The sequence below is a fragment of the Manis javanica genome, chromosome 1 (assembly GCF_040802235.1).
Source record: "Manis javanica isolate MJ-LG chromosome 1, MJ_LKY, whole genome shotgun sequence".
Lineage (NCBI taxonomy): Eukaryota > Metazoa > Chordata > Mammalia > Pholidota > Manidae > Manis > Manis javanica.
In genome coordinates this window covers 16,006,441-16,025,703 of record NC_133156.1, presented here as the reverse complement: position 1 = coordinate 16,025,703, position 19,263 = coordinate 16,006,441, and the positions used below count along the sequence as shown (strand labels likewise).

General features: G+C 47.7%; 1 long non-coding RNA gene across 1 annotated transcript; it reads right to left on the bottom strand.

The window, feature by feature from the left end:
• Positions 1 to 330: 330 nt before the first annotated feature.
• Positions 331 to 5,301, bottom strand: LOC140843201 (uncharacterized). The gene is made up of 3 exons (XR_012120864.1): positions 5,258 to 5,301; positions 3,387 to 3,510; positions 331 to 1,200 (listed from the first exon to the last, which is right to left on the bottom strand). It is a non-coding gene; the product is annotated as an uncharacterized lncRNA (long non-coding RNA).
• Between the last annotated feature and the right edge of the window lie 13,962 nt (positions 5,302 to 19,263).

The window sequence follows — 19,263 nt, the reverse complement described above, 5'->3', positions numbered from 1 at the left end:
TGGATTGGAAAGAGTGAGCAAATCTGATCTCTGATCTAAACCCAACCTGCTCTCTCCTCATTGGAGGTGGAAGCTAATGGCTGCCAGCCTTACAAAGATCGCAAACCCTAGAATTCACAAAAGGTCAAAAGGTTAGCAAGTCAACTCAGGTATCTCTTGTTGCATTTAACCTTACATAAATACCAAATGTTTCACTAACTGCCAATAGAAATAACACTTTAAGTTCCTATTTTATAACTGAGGATTGACTATGTATAACTGAGTATTAACTGGGTTATAAGAGCTAAAAAGTGTCATTTCAATGCCAGATTCTGATGGTCTTGTCTGTCTCCTAAGCCTTAGCATGGTATAATTGCTGTCTAAGCCGACCCCACATGATGGGAGCTACAGAACTGAATGAGTGCTTAGCTGCCAACACATGCCCCAAACTGTCACCAGAAATAATAGTAATGACATGACATGGAGGATGCTGAGAAACTGTTAGCAAGTATAATAGCAAGAAACACCTAAATGTGGCGAGAAGAGGAGCCCATTGCTCCATAGAACCAAGTGATACCAGCGGCACCCTGACCTCAGGAACTATTGGAGCAGGGATTCAAATCCAGGCAGGTCCTCAGCCACTCTTACCATGTGCTTCTCTCTGAATTTTGGCTTCATTCTCACCAAAGATGGGGGACCCTTTCCTCCAGGTGGTGGAGGACATGGCCACCAGGCTGTTCCCCCGCCCCGTGAAAGGAGCACATTCCTCCTCCCCACCAGGTGCACTTCCAGTCAAGCTCAGGAAGGACCTGGCCTGCATGTCCACTTGTTAAAGATGTCCTTGGACATGGAAGGGGATGCCATACGGCTGGGGTCATGGGCAAAGGCAGTTTCATCAAAGAAGGGGATCAGGTGGCAAGAATACCAATGGAATCGTTCTGAGCCGAGGAGCCAAGTTAATCGGTAGGTGAGCAGCTCACGGTGCAATGAGGCCAGGAGGGCTCTGTCATCCTCTAGGTGGTGCTGCCTGGGCCTGCAGGTCTTACCCGGCTGCCTCCGACTCCTGCTGGCCTGAGAGACCCACTTATCCCTCCGCGTGGCCCCTTGATTTGGTCTCAACTCACGCCACATGTCCACTTTGCGCTGGCTCTTGGGAGGTCCTGATGCCTGCAGTTAGAAATTCAGTTTTCCCATCGAGTTAACATGTGTTTCCAGCAGGCACTGAGAAACAATGGGAAAGGCATGAAGACTTAACCTTCGAGTCGAAGAATCACAGAAACCTGCTGCTTAAAAATGTAAGGTGAGAGTGAGGTCAGATTAGGTTAGATTCAGTTGTTCCTGAGAAGTCTGCAGCCAAGCCCCTTGGGACTATGAATCTGACCACGTGGCAAAGGGTCAGTGATCAATCAGGTCATCAGTTGTTGCCTTGACCAGTGGTTAAACCTTAGCCACAGACAATCCCATTTTGTTGAGGAAAAGGCCTTGCCAGCAAAAGAACATTGGTTTAATTTCGGGATAGTACAATTGTATCTGTGCATTAGGCATTCCACTGCTGATACAACCAGAGACCGCCCTTCTGGTTGCAATTGTTTAAAATCCTCTGGCACCATTGCTCCCTAATTGACCCCAAATTCCTGAGCACCAGGAGCCAGGTCTGACTTGTTTATCACTGGCCCCCACAGCCAGCGCTGGCCCACTGTGCATGCGTCCATCTGTATCCATCTGCTGTGTTCCACTGAGTGTGACCTCGGAGGCTGCCCTCTGACTGTGAGTCAGTGAGCCCGCGGCCAGAGGGCCAGCCTCCTGGGGGCTCTACAACCACAGAACCTCCCTGCAGCTAAAATACTTATATTTTTCTTATGCGAAGCTATTTGAAATAGAGGTTGTGATTTTCTGGTTCTCCGGCCAGTGGGAATCTGCCAGCCCCTGATTATCAGATGTATAGTTGTTAACTGCCTGGGGTAGTTATAACCTTGAGAAAGGTTGAAGGTGTGTGCACCGCACTCAGAAACAAACTCTGTCCCTTGGCCCTGGGGCACATGCTGAGCCTTAGCCAAAGGGCTTTAAAGGTCTCACTCTGGTGAGCGGGTGCCGGGCCTGGCACAGCTCATCCACTTTCCCATTCCGGATGACGGCTGGCCTCAGTGTCATCCTGGCGAACAGAAGGGAGTGAAGTGACGCATTGAGAACTCACTCCTGAACACAAGAACAAAGTTGGAGCAGGCAGGGTGTTCAGGAAGCCACATTTGGCATGTTCTAGCAGCAAAGGCATCTTGGCAACCTGAAGGAAACGGCATTTAAGCCCTGCGCTCAGCAACAGACCTGGAGGCCGGTGGTTTATCGGGTGTTTCCAGTAAAGGTGCCGAGCCCAAGCCCCCTGGGGAGCTGCCACTACAGTAATGCGCACGTTCACCCAGCCGCATCACAGGCCTCAGTTCTTCGGCAGGTCCACATCGGGGCCCTTGTGGCTTTCCAAGCATCGTGCTGGCCTGCCCCTGAACTCAGAGCCGTACAGCTGGATTCAGACTGAAGGGGGAGTGGTGCTGAGCCTCAGAGAGGCAGTGCATGCTCAGAGAGGAATGGCTCCTCAATTGCAGACAAAAGCATGCTGTTCTCTTAAACCCCGAACCTGGAATATGCCCTCTGATGGTGCTTACAGGCTGAATCAACATGCAAACGATGGAAACCAGACTCCTGCCCCGCTCAGAAAGTCCGGGCTGGGGCAGCTGAGGCCTAATGAGATCCAGAAGCCCTGCTAGCAGTTCCTTGGGGGTGGGAGCATCCAGGCACCGTTCTGAGGGGCTCTCTGCCCAGTTTGGGGCTTGGCACCCCCACCGCCTGGCCCCAGGGCTCCGCAGGGGTACACCAGAGTCAGCCTCCTTCTACACATGGACACCTTGCTTGGGTGACAGGAGGTGAACAGACAGAACTTTCCCGGGAGCTCCTCCCCAGCTGAAACCACAACCTCTCTGTATCCAAACCCCTCATTAGCCCTCTAACTGCATCTGCAAAACGCAGGTGAGATTTGCTCTCTGCACTCGGTGGAAGCTCCATGACTATGCAGCTGCAAGAACCGAAGATGGGATGGATGTAAAACAAGGTGTGATCGATGGCTGTCCTCTACGCCAAGATCACCTTGTCATTTCATCCACCCCACAATAACACAAGCCCACTTTTATGAGATTGGACTTGGGGGCCCTAATTTGGATACAATCTTCGCTAAGAACCCAAAACATGCATAGAAAACTGCCAAGCAGGGGGACCCACCTCCACTGCTGCCAGGGCCACTTCGGTGAGATGAAGCTCTGGTGAGATGCTGCTCTCTAGGGCATTTCTACTGTAAGAAACTCATATTTTGAATGCCAGTGGGTCATTGTCATTCATCAGTGGTCCTGCACATCACTAACCTCGTTTCATGTCATTCTTGATGACGTTCTTGGGTGTCAAGAACCTGTGATTCCTGAACAGGAAAGAGAAGTGCCTTCTCCACAGCTTCAGCACAAAAGTTGACCTTTAAGAGGGGATGCCCAGCTGCGGAGCGGGAAGGGAGGAAGGTGTTGATTTTCCACATTTAGTGCTCTTAGGACTTTCTGGGAAAGAAATTGCAACATAGTTCAGACTTGGCTTCTCCCTCGGAGGAAGTTTGCTTCACAGGCTGGAGTCCCGGCCTCTGCAGAGGGGCAGGGCTCTCCAGATGTGACTACAGGGCTGCTGTGGTCCTCTTCAGGGCACCCCACAAGTGAGCAAGTCCACAGAACCAATCTCTTCCTCACAAACAGAATTGTGTGAATCTCTCCCTGTCCCCTGGCTTTAGTCACAGGGAGTACATTCCAGAATGTACTAGAATGTTCCAGAACTAGAATGCCTATACTCTCCCAGCAGGCAACCCAGCTCTCTGCTGCAGGACACTTGCAGGCCTCAGATTCTCTCACCTACAGGCACTTCCCCCTACATGAACTGAACTGGAATTCAGAGACTAGATGTTCCTTGTGTCTGTTACCTTACCACTCACATTTCCTGCTACTCATTATCATCTTACTCTATTGAATCTTCTTTTTCTACAATTTTTAATCACAGTCCACAGTGGACATGTGAGAGGCAAGGGAGCTCCACGTGGGAGTCTTGTCAGCAATTGGTGGCAATTATAAGACTTCCCGGGAGACCTGAGGCAGTTATATGCTCCTCCTTTGTGTCAACTCTAAATGTAAAAGCTCAGTATGGCTTTTACCATATTATATAGCAGCTGTTGATATGCCTACAAAATAATATAATTTACTAAGCTTATCTTACATGGCAGTGTTTAACATACACTATTTCCGATCCCTTAAGACAGGTGTTCTTTTTATCCTATAACAGATGAGGAAATTAATGTTTAAAACGCTGGAGTAACTTCTCCAAGGTCACACAGTTAAGTGGGGAAATCAAGCTTTGATTGGGTAGGCCTGGCTCTGAAGCCAACCTCTTAATAGCCCCACCCGCCAGTCAATATCCTATAAGCCTGATGTCTGGGGAGTTTCCTGGGACGTGGGGCTTTCGGTGCTGGAACTGAGAGTGCTGGCCACCCCGTGAGGGACTGTGGCTACCTGGCCCTTCAGGTGGGCCTCCCTTGTGGAGGACAGATAAAAGGCTGCGGGGAGCAACAGGAAAGAATGCCCACCGGGCACACAGACGCCCCCTGCAGGACGGAGACTGCAATGAACACTTTTCCAACTTCTCAGAAGGTTCAAACTTTGGTCTCCAGGCCAGAACACAGTTGTGACCATTTGGAGGGTAGAGATGGGACTTGTTAGTGGGTGGGATTTGCCAAACATTAGAGAAACATTTCTGAGTTTTTCTTCCCTTCATATGAATTCAAGAAACTTAAAAGTACTTCAAAAGTTTGAAAATATTCATGAAACCATTAGATCTGTCCTCCTCAACTACTCCTCTGTGAGAGGCTTCGGGGTCGCTTCCCCCAGGACATGACCCGAGGTCCTCAGGGCACTCCTGATCCGAAGCCTGCCAACAGCTCCTGTGCCCTGTCCCTACCCACACGCCCCTGCAAGGACCGTGTCAAATCAATGTGCAGCTTTTCTCCGCCCTTCTGCATGTGTGTGGCTACTGTTTAGACCACACATCTCCGGCTCCCAGAACTTTCCTGACCACCTTCTCCCTGCCTGGGTCACCCAGCACTGTCCCTGTCTGTTGTCGATGTGTGTTCATCTCATCCCAGCTGGAAAAGCGCTCTGCTCCAGGTTGCAATTGCAAGCAGTTCTAGGTTTACAGGCGCTGAACTTACCGTCAGCTTCTAACCAGGGTTAGTCAGTTCCTGGCTGTTGTGGAGGCACCCCCCCCCCAGTTGCTATGGGAACCAGCCACTCACAGAGCCTCTGGGGCCCCAGCTTCGCCCCCACTGCCTGCTGGGAGCCTTCTGGGATGCTACCGTGGGAACTGCCCAGGTGCCACGCCTCCCCAGCCCACCCCTTGGAGCTGCCTTGGGCCAGAAGATGGGGGCTGGGCTTCAGTGGGGATCCAACCACCCCACTTACAGCTGCTTTTTGGAGAAATGCATTCAGAGTTCCAAAGCGACCAGCCAGTAAATGAACTACTGGAACACATCCTGGGAGGTGAAGCAGCTTCGCTCCCGACAGCCAGGAGAAGAAGGGCAAGAGCCAAGAGGCAGACAGGGTGGAAAAACGGAAGTGGGATCAGTTCTATCTTTGTCTTCAGAAGTGGCTTCTGGTTGGTTGGGCGGGAGGGATGCTGGGAAAGGAGCGTGAGGAAATGTGGTCAAACCTGCCACTCATGGGTCCCAGCAGAGACTTCCCCAGCAGACCTTGATGCGATCAATGAAGTATTTCACAAATGAGGAAACTGAGGCTCAGAGACAGCAGCCAAATTCACGTTCTCATCTTCCTGGGCACACCCTGCCTGGCCTCCCTTGCAACTATGAAGGGCCTTGTGGTTCTTCGAGGGAGCTGAGAGGCAGTGATGTGGCCACTTCTAGGCTTGGTAAGACTCTTCCATGGTCCCCTGCTCTCCTGCCTGGCTGGAACCATGCTGACCCCTGAACTACCATGGAAGTGACCAGTGACCTGTGGTGGGGGCAGGGCCTCTGCCAGTCCAAGCCCCTGAATGACTGTGTGGAGAGGGCTGCCCCAGCCCCCTCTGCCCCTGCCCAGAAGCAGTACCTGAACAAGACATAAGCTTTTAGTGTCATTATACATGTTGAGGTCTGTTTGTGACAAGTGGCCTTCCGTAACTGATGCAATGGGACAGTCGTGTCTAGCTTCCAGCTTCCCTGCCCTGTGTCTTGCTCCAGGGCACTGGTGGCATCTGAGATGGGTAGGCTCAGTTGGACAGGACCAGAGATTCTGGGATCGGAGCTGCTCTCTTCATCACAACAGCTGCTGTTTAGGTTCTGGAGGACTTCCAAGAATTTGGCTTCAAGACAGAACATGAATCATTCACATGACACATTCCCAGGGAGAATATAGATTTGCTGCATGGTGTCTGGTACTTAAAGGTATTCTATAAGTACTTATCGGATGGATGGATGGATGGATGGATGATGGATGGATGGATGACGGATGGATGGATGGATGGATGGATGACGGATGGGTGGATGGATGGATGGATGGATGGATGGATGGATGGATGACGGATGGATGGATGGATGGATGGATGACGGATGGATGGATGGATGGATGGATGGATGACGGATGGATGGATGGATGGATGGATGGATGACGGATGGATGGATGGATGGATGGATGGATGGATGGATGGCTAGTGGCTTCTACCATAGGGCAGGGGAAGGAGAGAATGCCCTGTTTGGTCACGGGGGTCTAACTGAGACACCAGAGGGTAGGTGGGGAGAGCGAGCTGCTCACCCTCTTGCTGTACATTGGTGAGTCTGGCTGGCTGGAGAGGAATAGGTGGCAGGTGCCCAGAGTCGGACAGGCCCAAGGAGACAGCAGACGGGCAGCGTGAGTGGGCCCTGCCCCTGGGTAAGCTGCACACCTACGCCAGCCAGGGCCAGAGTGCCACTTTAGGAAATAAGTAAAAACCAGGTTGACCAGTTCAATCTGGATTTCAAATAAACAACTAATATCTGCCCATATAAAGCTTAGGACATTCTTATATTAAAAAAACATTCACTTTTTAAAGTCTGAAATTCAAATGGAACTGGGTGTCCTGTATTTGATCTGGCGACCCTAAGCCAGGCTGCCCAATAAGGGGCCTTGTCTTGTACGGACAGCAGGGGGGAGACGTCTGACATGGACTGATCCAAGACCCCTGCTGCAGGGACAGCTGCCCTGCACTTAAGGGTGCTTTGCCTCTTGAATAAAAACCAGGTCGTAGAAGACCTCCAGTAACTCCATTTGGCCTCTCCCCCACATTTTGGAAAGTACTCTAAGTACAGAAAACAGCCGCTCAATAAATAGTAGTGGAAATTAGAACAACAAAAAGAACCTTTGGCCTTCAGTCCACTAGACCCAGAGGAGAGAACTTCCAAGCCAGCGTCTGTTTGTTAATGTGAAACATCAGCCTCGTTCACAATGGAATTTAGAGGATGGAAGCTCAAGGAGCCTTTCTGTTTCTAACCTTTAAAAGAGGTCTCTGTGTATTTTTTCCAAGATTCTTAAAACAAACATCATTCACCTGTAGTTACTATCCCTGTCAAAGAGCTGATGTTTAACAAATACAGTCCATTGTCAGCACAGAATTCTTGGGCAGGCTTTATTTAGAAGCTGTTATTCTCTCCCTTTAGATTTAACATTATTTTCTCTTGTCAATATTCCTAGGAGCCATGGGAGAAAGTTCTAGAAGTAAAGGGGATCTAGCCTCACCCTCTTCCCCTACACTGATCATGTTACAAGTTTCTATTAAAATGTCCTGGGAGAGAAAAAAATGTGAGAGGCCTGCGGGAATAAGCCAACCACGGTCCCGGGTCAGGCGGATTGGTCAGAAATCCCGGCATTGCTTCCTCGCAGGTGTAATGATGCCTCTTGTTTATAACAAGTCCGGGGGCTGCATCTAAGCATCACATGGTGACAGAACCTCCGGCATAAACACCCCGACTGTCCACGTACTTTCCTTGTCACCGTGCCCCTTGGTGTCCCTCTGTTCACGCGTGCCTCGTCTGTTCTCCACCCCACAGGCACGAGAATCTTTGTAAAGTACCATCCTCTATTCTAACCTTCCAGTGACCTCCAGCCCTTTAAAAATTGCTCCAGCCCTTTACTGTGGTCTCCAATACCAGACCTCACTTTCTCCCACTCTCCCTGAGGACACTCCCTCACCCACCAGCATTCGCTTCCCTTCTGCTCCTGCGACATGCTGGGCTTGATCTCTGCTTTGGGCTCTGCATGAACTGGTTGCTGTGCTTGGAAAATTCTTGCCAAAGGTGTTTGCCTGGCTGCATCCTTGTTGCCATTCAGATAAGAGCTTAAAATTGCCTTTGAAAGCAGTTTTTCCAGACCAGGAAGCCTAAAGCAACCCCCCTTTCCCACCCCTCCCCATCTCATCACCCTGGTAATTCTTTCATTTGATTGTTGTCTGTGTCCTCAAAATAGATTGTAAACTCCAGAACCCGATTGTTCTATTCAGCCCATATCCCCAGTGCTGGCAGCAGCATGTAGCACATAGTAGGTTGTCAATACATGTGGACTGAATGAATGAATATCTTGCAGAAACTTCCAAAGCTTTATCGTATCACCAGGGACCAAATCCTTATGAAGACAGCATATACACAGACTAATAATGCTAGTGAACATTTATCCAAGGTTTACTACATGTCTAAGCACTTTAATGTGTAATTAATTCTCTTAATGCTCACAAAACTCTAGGAACTCTGTCATTATGATCCCATTTTACAGATAAAAGCATGCGGCATAGATGGAAAAGTAACTTTCCCATGAGCACACAGGGGATAAGGGATCATCTGGGTGCACACCGGCAATCCTAACCCCAAGTCCTAAACACTATTGACTAAGCCAGGCTGCTAGCCCCAGATAAAGCCCAAATCCTGGGACTTGAAGGGACTGGGTCTAGGCTGGTTTCTAGGAGACATTCCTGGTGAGGTTTTGTTGACTATTGTTTTATACCATTTGTTGAGTTCTGATCATATGTTCAGCATCAGGAGGAAAGAGAACCAATTGTGATTCGGCAAGAATTTAGGAGAGTGCCGAAGACAGAAGAAGAAAGCCAGGGGGCACCTCTAGTACAACCCCTGACTTCTGGCCCAGCTATCCATGCGTTTGTCATTCACTCAGCAGAGTGAGCACCTAACCTCTGCCTGGACTCTTCCAGGCACCTGGGTCTGTCCAGGGGTGCAAAGTGGCACAGAAGCAAGGTGGGGGGACGTGGGGTGCCAAGGGCAGGTGAGAGACACTGCTATATAGGTTCATGTGCGTGTCCAGGAACGGGGACTCCAGGCAGTGCGAACAGCAGGTGCAGAGGGCTGGAGGCAGGAACATGCCCAGTGCATCCAGAGGATAAGCAAGGAGTGGGTCTGGGATGGAGGGAGCAGTGGAGAGGGTTAAGGTCAGAGGAGAAAGAGAGGCCTTATGGTGCTGTAAGGCATTTGGATTTTACCCTGAGTTGACGGGAAACCGTGATTTGTCTTACGAGTTTGGAGAGTCACTTAGGCTGCTCAGAGGCCATGGGGACCCAAGGAGGAAGTCAAGGCCAGCTGTGGCATCTGGAGCCTTGCTGGAAGCCCGCTGAACAAAGTGCTTCCAGAGACGAGGGTGCTCAAACCGTGCTAGGTAAAGGCCCCTGGGCCAGCAAGAAAACCTAAATACCACCCTATCCCCATTCTCCAGCACTGTAAATTGTTCTGGCGAGGCCATCATAAAGCTTGGTTCTCTCATTGCTGCTGCATCTATTCAGTCTCTCCAGGGTAACTACTGAACATTTACTCTGATCAGTAACTTCATTTTGCCAATTTTGTGTAAGATGCAAAATGATGAATACATGGTTTCTGTCCCCATGAAGCTTTCGATTAGAGAAAATACAGCATCCACAAAAACTCCTGTCATGTCAAAAGAAGGAATTCATTGGTTGGTACTCCTTAAACAGCTACTGTGTTCATAGGATTCTGCTTGTGGTTGAAAATATACATGAAAAATGGAAGACAAAGGCTTCCGTTCATTTGGGGTAAACACAAATGAAATATTTAGAGGTGAAATAAAGGCAAACAGGTACAGTGTGGAGTGGGAATGTGCTGGGGGTCTGAAGAAGGAAATTATCCATATTAAAGGGCTGTCTTGCTGAACTCCTGCCTGAAATGCTTCCCTTTTGCTATGCTTCACATACGTGTGGGTGGGGGTCACAAAGGAGTTGGGGATCCGGCAAGAGGTTGTGAGCCTGTCAACATTTGACCATGATGGCCTCTGAGGAAGTGGCCCACAGGACTGGCCACCTGCTGACGTAGGAGGAGACCTCTCTGGCTGCTCAGGCACATGATTAAGCACTCAGCTAGGAATAGCTAGGGCCACCAAGGAGCTGAGATATCTTAGTGTCGCGTCCCATTCATTAGGTCCCAGCTGTTATTTCCCCAGAAGCAACCAGATAAAAAAGCTTTTGCATTTGAAATGTTGAGGCTTTTGAAAAATTAGTTTCCACACCAATTTCTCCCTCGGTTCTGACAGAGTAGCCCAAAATACTTCTCAACTCTGCATACTCAAGCTTACAGCAGAAAGTTCATGAATTTCTGCATGATATAACCAAATCTTCATTTTATACTAAGCAAAACTTCGGTGCTCACAGGAACTCTTTTGATAAAGGGTGGAGGAGTCTTCGAGGAGAGTCAAGGATTTGCTTGTTTTAGCTTAATTTCTAGAGAATGGTCTGGGCCGTGACGTGCTGGATTGCAGGGCATGTGTAGGAAGACTGTGTGTCAAGTTACTATGAAATTTATCTACCCTGTTCTATAAAAATTTCAGACAACTTTTAAGATAAGCATGTATGGCCTGAGTAGAGAAGAAATAAGAGAAACTATAAATTTTCTTTGTGTACTAATTCCTGAAATACTCTACCATTAAAATTCAATGTACCTCAGAGGGAAGATAGAAGAACAAAGTGTTTCTTCCCCCATCTTCCTTCACCTTTTTCAAGTCAGTTTGCCTTTGCAACAGTAAGATATTTCAATTATGTGTTCTGTCAACACCTCACCAAAGCCGAAAGAAACATGAGCATTTTGCTTTGGTGCAAATAAATTTGGGAGTAGATTATTTTTTCAAGCAGTGTAGGACCACAGAGTTAGAAATTACCTACAAAGTCTGAAAGGCTTATAAGGCCATTATCATAAAAATTCCTCAAAGGCACTTTTCTTTAACAAACAAATAATAAGAAAAGGATTTGTATTTTTATTTTTCACAGCGTGGAGCCATCCTGTTGTCTTTGAACCCAGTTCTAAATTGGAAAGTTCAGAAAAATAAATAAGCAAAGGATCAATTGATTTCTTATGAATGTGATTTTTCTTACCGGACATGTTTTCCATAAATTAAGACGACGTTGCTTTGTTTTTAGATTAGAAGACCCAGTTCAATACATCTGTCCGCACAAGAGGAAATGAAGCATCTGCTTTGTGCCTCCATTAGGAAGATGACTTACGACAGGCAGCTGTCAGGCAAGGCGTCTGGATTCTGATGGAGCAGGGTTGGACCGGCGTCCTGAAAGCCTTCAGGAATCCAGTGAAAATCACGGAAACTTACCACAACCCAGCCCACCCCCGCCTGCAGAAAAAAATGTGAACAACATAGATGCCCACACACACACACATAATTCTGAGGATAATTTCAGAATTTTCAGGCCTGCCCACCCCACCCCAGGCCCAAACCTGGATCCCATATCTATCCATTCCGAGCTGAGTGATCTGGGTCGAATTACTTGACCTCTCCAAGCTCACTTCCCTCTTTCGTAATATGGACATGTAATAATGAAACCTGATTCATCAGTTGGTTTTGAAGAGGAAATGCACAGATGTATCTGAAGCCCTTGGCACACGGCCTTGCTCATAATGAGAGCTGGTCATCACTAGCTGTTATTTACATGCTGGGCCATGAGTTTAAGATTCCCTAGTGGAAAGAATAATATAGGTACTCTATAGTTAATCAGTATCAACTTTAAAAAAATCTGTATTATAGGCTTTATGAGTAACGGTGAACAGTATGGCTTTACTTTATAATGTCCATACTTTAAACTAGTTTGACACTGAGCATAGGAACACAGGTTTGTGTTAGTCGAAGCCTCAACTCTAGGGCATTTAGTTCTTCTAGTAGAAAAGTCAGCCTCCTGCTGGGGTTAGATCAGGAAGATGTCAGCTGTCAGATCTCAATCACCACTCGAGGCTTTGAGAATGAAAATAGTGAGTGTCAGAATGCAGTTTTTATTGATGAAATGAGAAGCTTGTTAATCAATATGATGAATATCAGAAACAGGCTTTCAGGAGTAAAATTAAAGGTATTCAGGTTTGGAGGTCTGGGTAGAAGATGATAAAAGTACTCCCAACCCACGTGTGAACAGGCTGGAGAAATCAGTGAGGCCCGTGGCCGTGGCCGTAGAGACGGTGCTGAATGTCCGTTGCTTCTATTCAAAGGAGCATAGACAAGAGGTGGAAACCGCAAAAAGCTCACAATTGTATGACCCGTCCCAAGCTTGCTTTCTGAAGGAATGTTTGTTTAACAGAAGGCCGAATTTGGTCTGAGAATTGCTTTCCTAATAACATGGTAATGAGGTCTGAGGGCTTAGCTCTCCCCACCTTAAATGTCCCAGTGCTTCCATACACCCCAAATTACCCAGGACCTGTGCTTGGACCTGTTTGACAAAATCAGTTCACAACAGCTTTCAGATAAGATAGACTTGAATTTCAGTTCTGGGTGTGCTACTTCCTAGCTCTGTGACCGCGGGCAAATGCCCTGCCCTTTGGTACCGTGAAGGATTAGGTAAGGCATGAAAACACTTAGTATGTGGCACACAGGGAGAGAGCAATCAAGACACTGTCATTGTTATTATCAAGTTTAGGGAGTCTCATTTCTTCTTACTTTAGGTGGCTTTTCAATGTCCTTTAATTTTCCTTTTTTGTTTGTTTGGTTTTTTGGTTGTTGTTTTTTTTTTAATTTACACAAAACTGTAAGTTGAAACTGTCCAGTTTTGGGCTTTTGAGACACATGGTGCCCAACCCTAGGTCTGAATGTGGCAGGGGCAGGACAGGGGCTTAACTGCATAGTGGTCCTGCCCTCACTCAGGCTCAAAACCAATTCTCCTTCCTTCTTCTTCTTTTCTGCACCAATCAAGCATCGTCTTTGTTGTTTATTCATAACGTTACATCTTCCATCCATCCTGTCCATCCCCTCAGCCACCAACTTGGTCCAGGAGCATTTTGCATCTAAACCATTGACATTTTCACCTAGCAATTCTCTCCAGCTTGTTTCCTCTCCCTCATCTATCTAGTTCCTTCCTTCAAACTATCTTCTACAAAGCTGCCAGATTAGGCCCTCAAAACCCTGCTCGGCACAACTCATCATTCTCTGAAAAGACAGCTCTCTACCGAGAGCATCTAGATCCCCCAGGCTGATGACTGAAGTCTCCACAACCTAACCGGGGCGCTTCCTTTTAGGAAATCCTTCACGCCAGTCCAAATGGCTTACTCTTATCCCCTCCTGGCCCCTGGGTGCACAGCCCAGTATCTCCCAAACCTCCCCACCAAAGTCTTCCTAAATTTCAGAGGGGGGTGATTCAAGTACATGGCAGGAGATGTTTGTTACAAGTCTCGGGTTTCAAACTAAGAGCGCATATGAATTTTGTATTTCTGTCACACAATATATCTGTGTTTATCAATGTAGAAATGCCTTAAATTATAGCTGTCGTATACAATTGGGTGACTCCAATCTCCAGGGTCCAGGAAGATGTGCCTAGGTAAGCGGGTGGCTTTGTTGGTCCTCTAGCGCATCCTGGAGCACCCCCACCTCACAGTCTGTTCTGCTGTGCCCCAGCGAATCCCTCCCTCCCACCCTTGGCTAATTTGGGCAGCAGTCACTGCCTCCTCTGAGCTCCTACATCCCCACTGCTGCTTCCACCCACCGTAGCTTGCACTATTAGCCATCGTTTCACACACAATTCCTTTCTCCTCGAGACAAGGACCTGTTGTACCAGTGTTTATCCACTGGGTGTGGCACAAAGCTCTGAGTTCAGAAGGTCCTCAGCAATGATTCTCTACTCCTTATAGAAAGTGTCTTGTTACCACTTTCATTTTATATTGATTTTTTTTCTTCTTTTCTCCTCTTTATTTCCTTCCCCTCTTCAATAGATTTCCATCTTTCCTGCTTTCTCAGGTCTGAATGAACCAAATACCAAGTTATCAGTAGTAGGAGCTTTTCTGATTCTGTGCTTTACAATGCTTCCGACAAAACAGCAAAATGAGTCATAAGCATAATAAACAATGGCTAATTTTAAAATCATTTTTATTTTTTTCACCATTTTATCAAAGTCAGGTCCCATGCTCGGAGATTCTTTTGACTTGTTTCATGATTACACACCAATTGAGAATCCCTCACTGAGGGAAAGTGAAACATTCTAGAAAAGTAGGCAAGCCCCTGTCAGCTTCCTGAAGACCCACTTCCTTCCTCCACCTGGCCTCTCCGCTTTAGTTCCTTAATAACAGCCCCACCATGTGAGAAGAAAGAAGAGGGGAGAGCTGATGAAAGGAACGGCTTTGAAACAAAGGGTTAAGATGAGATGACATTCAGGCGGTAGCTAAGCTCTCTGTGGTCCCCATTAACCTAGGTAATTGAAAGGGAGATGGAAACAATATATCAGCTGAATCACAAATGTTAGCTGGTTTTTTCCTCTCAGTAGGCACAAACTACACACACACATACACACACACACACACACACACACACACTTACTTTCCCAGGGCCCCTCCCCCCAAACCTTTTTCTGAGCTTGGGAATTGCAAGAATCATCCAGCTTCATGGCATCAGTTGCATCAGCCAGCACTCACTTCATAGGTCACTGGCCAATGATTGATAAGTGTGCATATAACTGGGGTGAGGGAGAGAGGCTGGGCGCCCAGTGGGCATGACCTCTTGGCTCCAGGTGAGAGTAGATATTTCCAGACAGTTGCTGTGGCCACTCCCTGGTTGCCACAGCGCTGACATTGAAGACCCAAATGGATGTTCACAGAAAGAAGTAATTCTGCACCAAATATTTGTTCTTTGCCCTCTTGTTGACTGGCTGAGCAGAGATTTACAGCTTGAATTCTGAAAGGCTTATATTTCATTATGTTTACACGGTGGCCTTCAGTCTATTAATAATAACAGGGACATTTTTGCAGGAGCTTCTTCTACCACTAAGGCTGATTTCCTTTAAACATTGTTTCCAAATAGTATCAAAAAAGAGACAGAGTTGTCGCTTTCCTATAGACAGACTTTCTGATTTTCTTGAAGTGTGCTGACTTCTTTCAGGCATGCAGGAGTGTGCCAGTTTGCAGGGCTGTAGTAAATTCTAATAGCATACGCTCCATATAGTCACACTACCTATCAGTGCAGCATCTAAGGGCTTAGGCAAGGATAACAAGAAAAAAGGAGGATAAGCTTCTCCTGGGACTCTCCGTCCATTGGTGTGCCAAGCCAAATTTTTTATTTGGAGAGCAATTCTGCAGAAATGAACAGAAACTGCTATCTAAACATTTTAATAAGAATAAGCCCCCAAGCCAAAATGCAATCAAGTGCACTGCTATCTAGTAATTTCACTTATACAACTGTTCCGCAAGCTGCTTCTCTCTCCATATTCAGATAACCCTCGCCTCTAGGGCGACAGTAAAAATGATATTTTAATAATGTGCCACATCTGTGGTCAGAAATACTTAATGAAACACTCCTACCATCATACGGTAACAAGCTTCAAAGAACTATTTTCCAGATTTAGACAGGACTGGCTTGCTTCTTCTGGTAACTTGCATTGACATATTTTTTCAATATTGTCTGTAAGAACTCATACCTAATGGTAAGTACATAGGGTGAGGCCTAGCATTTATGTCAGCTGTGAGGACTTGTTTGCTGCCACAAAACTTCTAAATCAGTGCTGTCCAACAGAAATATAATGTGAGGTGCAAATGTAATTCAAAAATTTCTATAGTCAGTTTAAGAAAACTACAAAGAAACAGGAGAAATTACTTCTAATAAATTTTATTTAACACATATATCCATAAGATCATTTCAATGTGTAATCAATATAAAAACATGATGAATGAGATAGTTTACATTTTTATATTAAATCTTGAAAATCTGGTGTGCACTGTATGTACATTTACAGTGGCCACAGCCCAGAGTGGCCACATTTCGAGGGCTCAGTAGCCACATGTGGCTAACAGCTACCATATTGGGTGGTGCAGCTCTGGAACAGAAAGCTTCTCCAGGGGTGATGCACAACCACCTACATCAGGAACCGCCTGGGAATCTTAATAGGGTGTGACTTCTAGGCTCTGTCCCTGACCGACCAATCATAGTTCTGGGAGTGGCACTAAGGAATTTACACTTTTTAACAGGTTCCATAGCTAAAGCTTTGCTTATTGAAATTTGAGAGCATTGGTTAGATTCCCTGTCTCAAATTTGCTCAATTTACTCTTAGCCCTTCAGCCAAGCAACTGCTACAACCTTGACCTCAAGGTCTTCTAAGCCAGTAGACGCAACCACACAACCCAGTCCATTCTTCCATTGACTTATCAGGTATGACCGGAGCCCTGTCCTAGGCCCTGGAGATAGAATGATAAACAGTAAAGGACAAGGCCCTGCTCTTCTGAAGCTTACATCCTCGTGAAGGAGACAGAGAGTAAACAGGCAAAGAGGCAAATAAGTGATTCAATGTCAGCCAGGTGGTGGTAAGCACAGAGGGGGAAAGCAAAGCAAGGGTTGAGATGGCGGGTGGGGCGGAGGAAGGACGAAGCCTCTAGGTGGATGCAGTGTGGCCATCTTGGAGGGTCCTGGGAGGAGGTGACCGCTGCCAGACACTGAGTAAAAGAGAGGGTGCCTGGGGGAAGAGCACCGCCTCAGAGGGAGCAGCCCGAAGGCCGGCGTGGCTGAGCCCAGCAGCCGAGGCACGGAGTGCGCAGAGGCATCAGGGCAGGTGGAGCTCATCCTAAAGACGGTGAGAATTCCCGGGAGAGTCTTAAGCAAGGGCATGTGACATGATGCTTAATAAAGGTGGCTATGGAAATTGTCCAGTGAGATGTGAGCTTGGACAACCACGGGGGTGGGGAGAAGTGGCCGTCTGCAGGGTGTATGTGGAAGGAGAGTGGAAGGCGTTTGGTGATGGATGGGCTGTGGGGAGGGAAGGGAGAGAGGAAGGGAGATAGCGCCTTCGTTTAGGGCCTGGCCGCCCAGTGATGGGTGGGGTATTTACAGAGTGCGGAAGGTGGGGGTGGGGATGAATATAAAAAACAAGGTGCACTGATTATCTCTTTACAGCCCAGTGAGATGCTTATCGTGAAAATGACTCTATTCTGGTTAAAATGGCGAGGGACACAGGAGTTGCCTTATCGCACGCCTGAGCTTCATTTGTCCTTTCTCTGTACTATTTCCCACAGGGGTGCCAAAGACTAAGAAGCTTTCCTGCCCTCAAGGGGCTGGAAGAAGCCCCAGCCTCCCTCCTCCAGAATTCCTTACCAGGTGTGCACATGTACAAACTCTCTCTTTCTCTCTCACACACATACACACACGCGCGCACACAGTGTACCCTGCTTCTCCCCAGAGGAATCTCACCATCCGTCCAACGTCCTTTGGCAGCCCTCACACTGGAAGACAAGCGAGGCGGTCAGAATCCTAGAACGGCCCATCTAGTCCCCAGATAAGCAGGACTCACGCTGGGCTATGATCTCAGAAATTACATTATAAGGTAAAGGTGAAAGTGATTTTGTAGATGTAATGAAGGCCCCCAATCAGTTGACTTTAAGTTAATCAAAGGGAAATGTGTCCCAGGTGGGCTGACCTCATTAGGCGAGCCCTGTACACATGGGTCTAGAGGTTGGAGATGAAAGATCACCAAAAAATGCTCTTGTTTTGGCCATAAAGAAGTTAACTGCCATGTTGTAGAAAAGGTTCATGCGTCAGCGAAGGGGCTTCCAGGAGCTGAGAGTCTTTTTCCTACAACCACAAAAACAAGCCGAGGTCACAGCTCCAGTGCCCCTGGATTACAGCCTGGTGAGACCCCGCACAGAGCACCCAGCTCAGCCAGGAGAACCGACGGTCCACAGGAACTGTGAGATGGTAAATGTAGGTGGTTTTAAACCACTAAGTTTGTGGGAATTTGTTAGGCGGCAGTAAAAGACTAGCACAATAAAATAACAACTATAATAAATAGAGCAATAACAGGTAACAGCAGCATTCAGTATGTACTATGTGCTAAACATTTTCAATTGCTTTGTGTCATTATTCTTCACAACCACCCATACATTTGACACTATTCATATCCTAATTTGATACGTACAAATGCTGTGGCTTCAGGATAAGTCACAGAATGGAGGATGTGATGGAGCGGGGAGTCAGCCCAGGCCTGGAACCCTGAAGAGAGAGCTGGGGCGCCAGGCGATGCTGCCCCCGCTAGAGGAGTGCCTGTGCGAGTCCTGCACCTGTGACCCTTTTCTTCATAATTAGGAAGCCCGCTCTACCCCGCATCTTACCCCTTTAGTCACGGCCCCAGCTCTCGCATCCAGGCCTCTGATGGGCCATCACTCCACTTCCTCTCCTTGTCCTCTAAGGTCCCGTGGTCAGTGTCGACAGCATAGCCTCTGGGAGCTAAGGTGTCCCCAGGCTACCGTGGGCATATGCTGGCCTAGACCACGCTCAGGGTGCCCAACCTTAGGGTTTTCCCAGGACCATCCCAGTGAAAGCCCTACCTCCCAGGAAACCCCTCAGGCCCTGACAAACTGGGATGATGGCTCACCCTGCTGCCCTCCAAACCCCAAGCCTGGGCTGAGGTAGGCCAAGGGACCACTGTGCCCTGCAGCTTGCTGTGAGCTTTCCTGTCACCAGGAAGGAAGAAGTACCTGCTGGGATATCAGTCTTGCTCTCTACAGATGACTAATTTCAGGAGCAACTCTACTGAAGCAGATGGGGCCAGGTAACTCCTGCTGGCTGGGGTCTGGCAGGGAAAGTCTGGGCAGGACTTCAGTCTGGACCATCAGGTCCCATGAGCCCTTTCCCTGGAATTGAGAGATCCACTGGCCTTGAGCATCACACATGAAGCACATTGGTCCAGACATCACATAGGACAGACTCCATGTTTCTCTCCACTCTG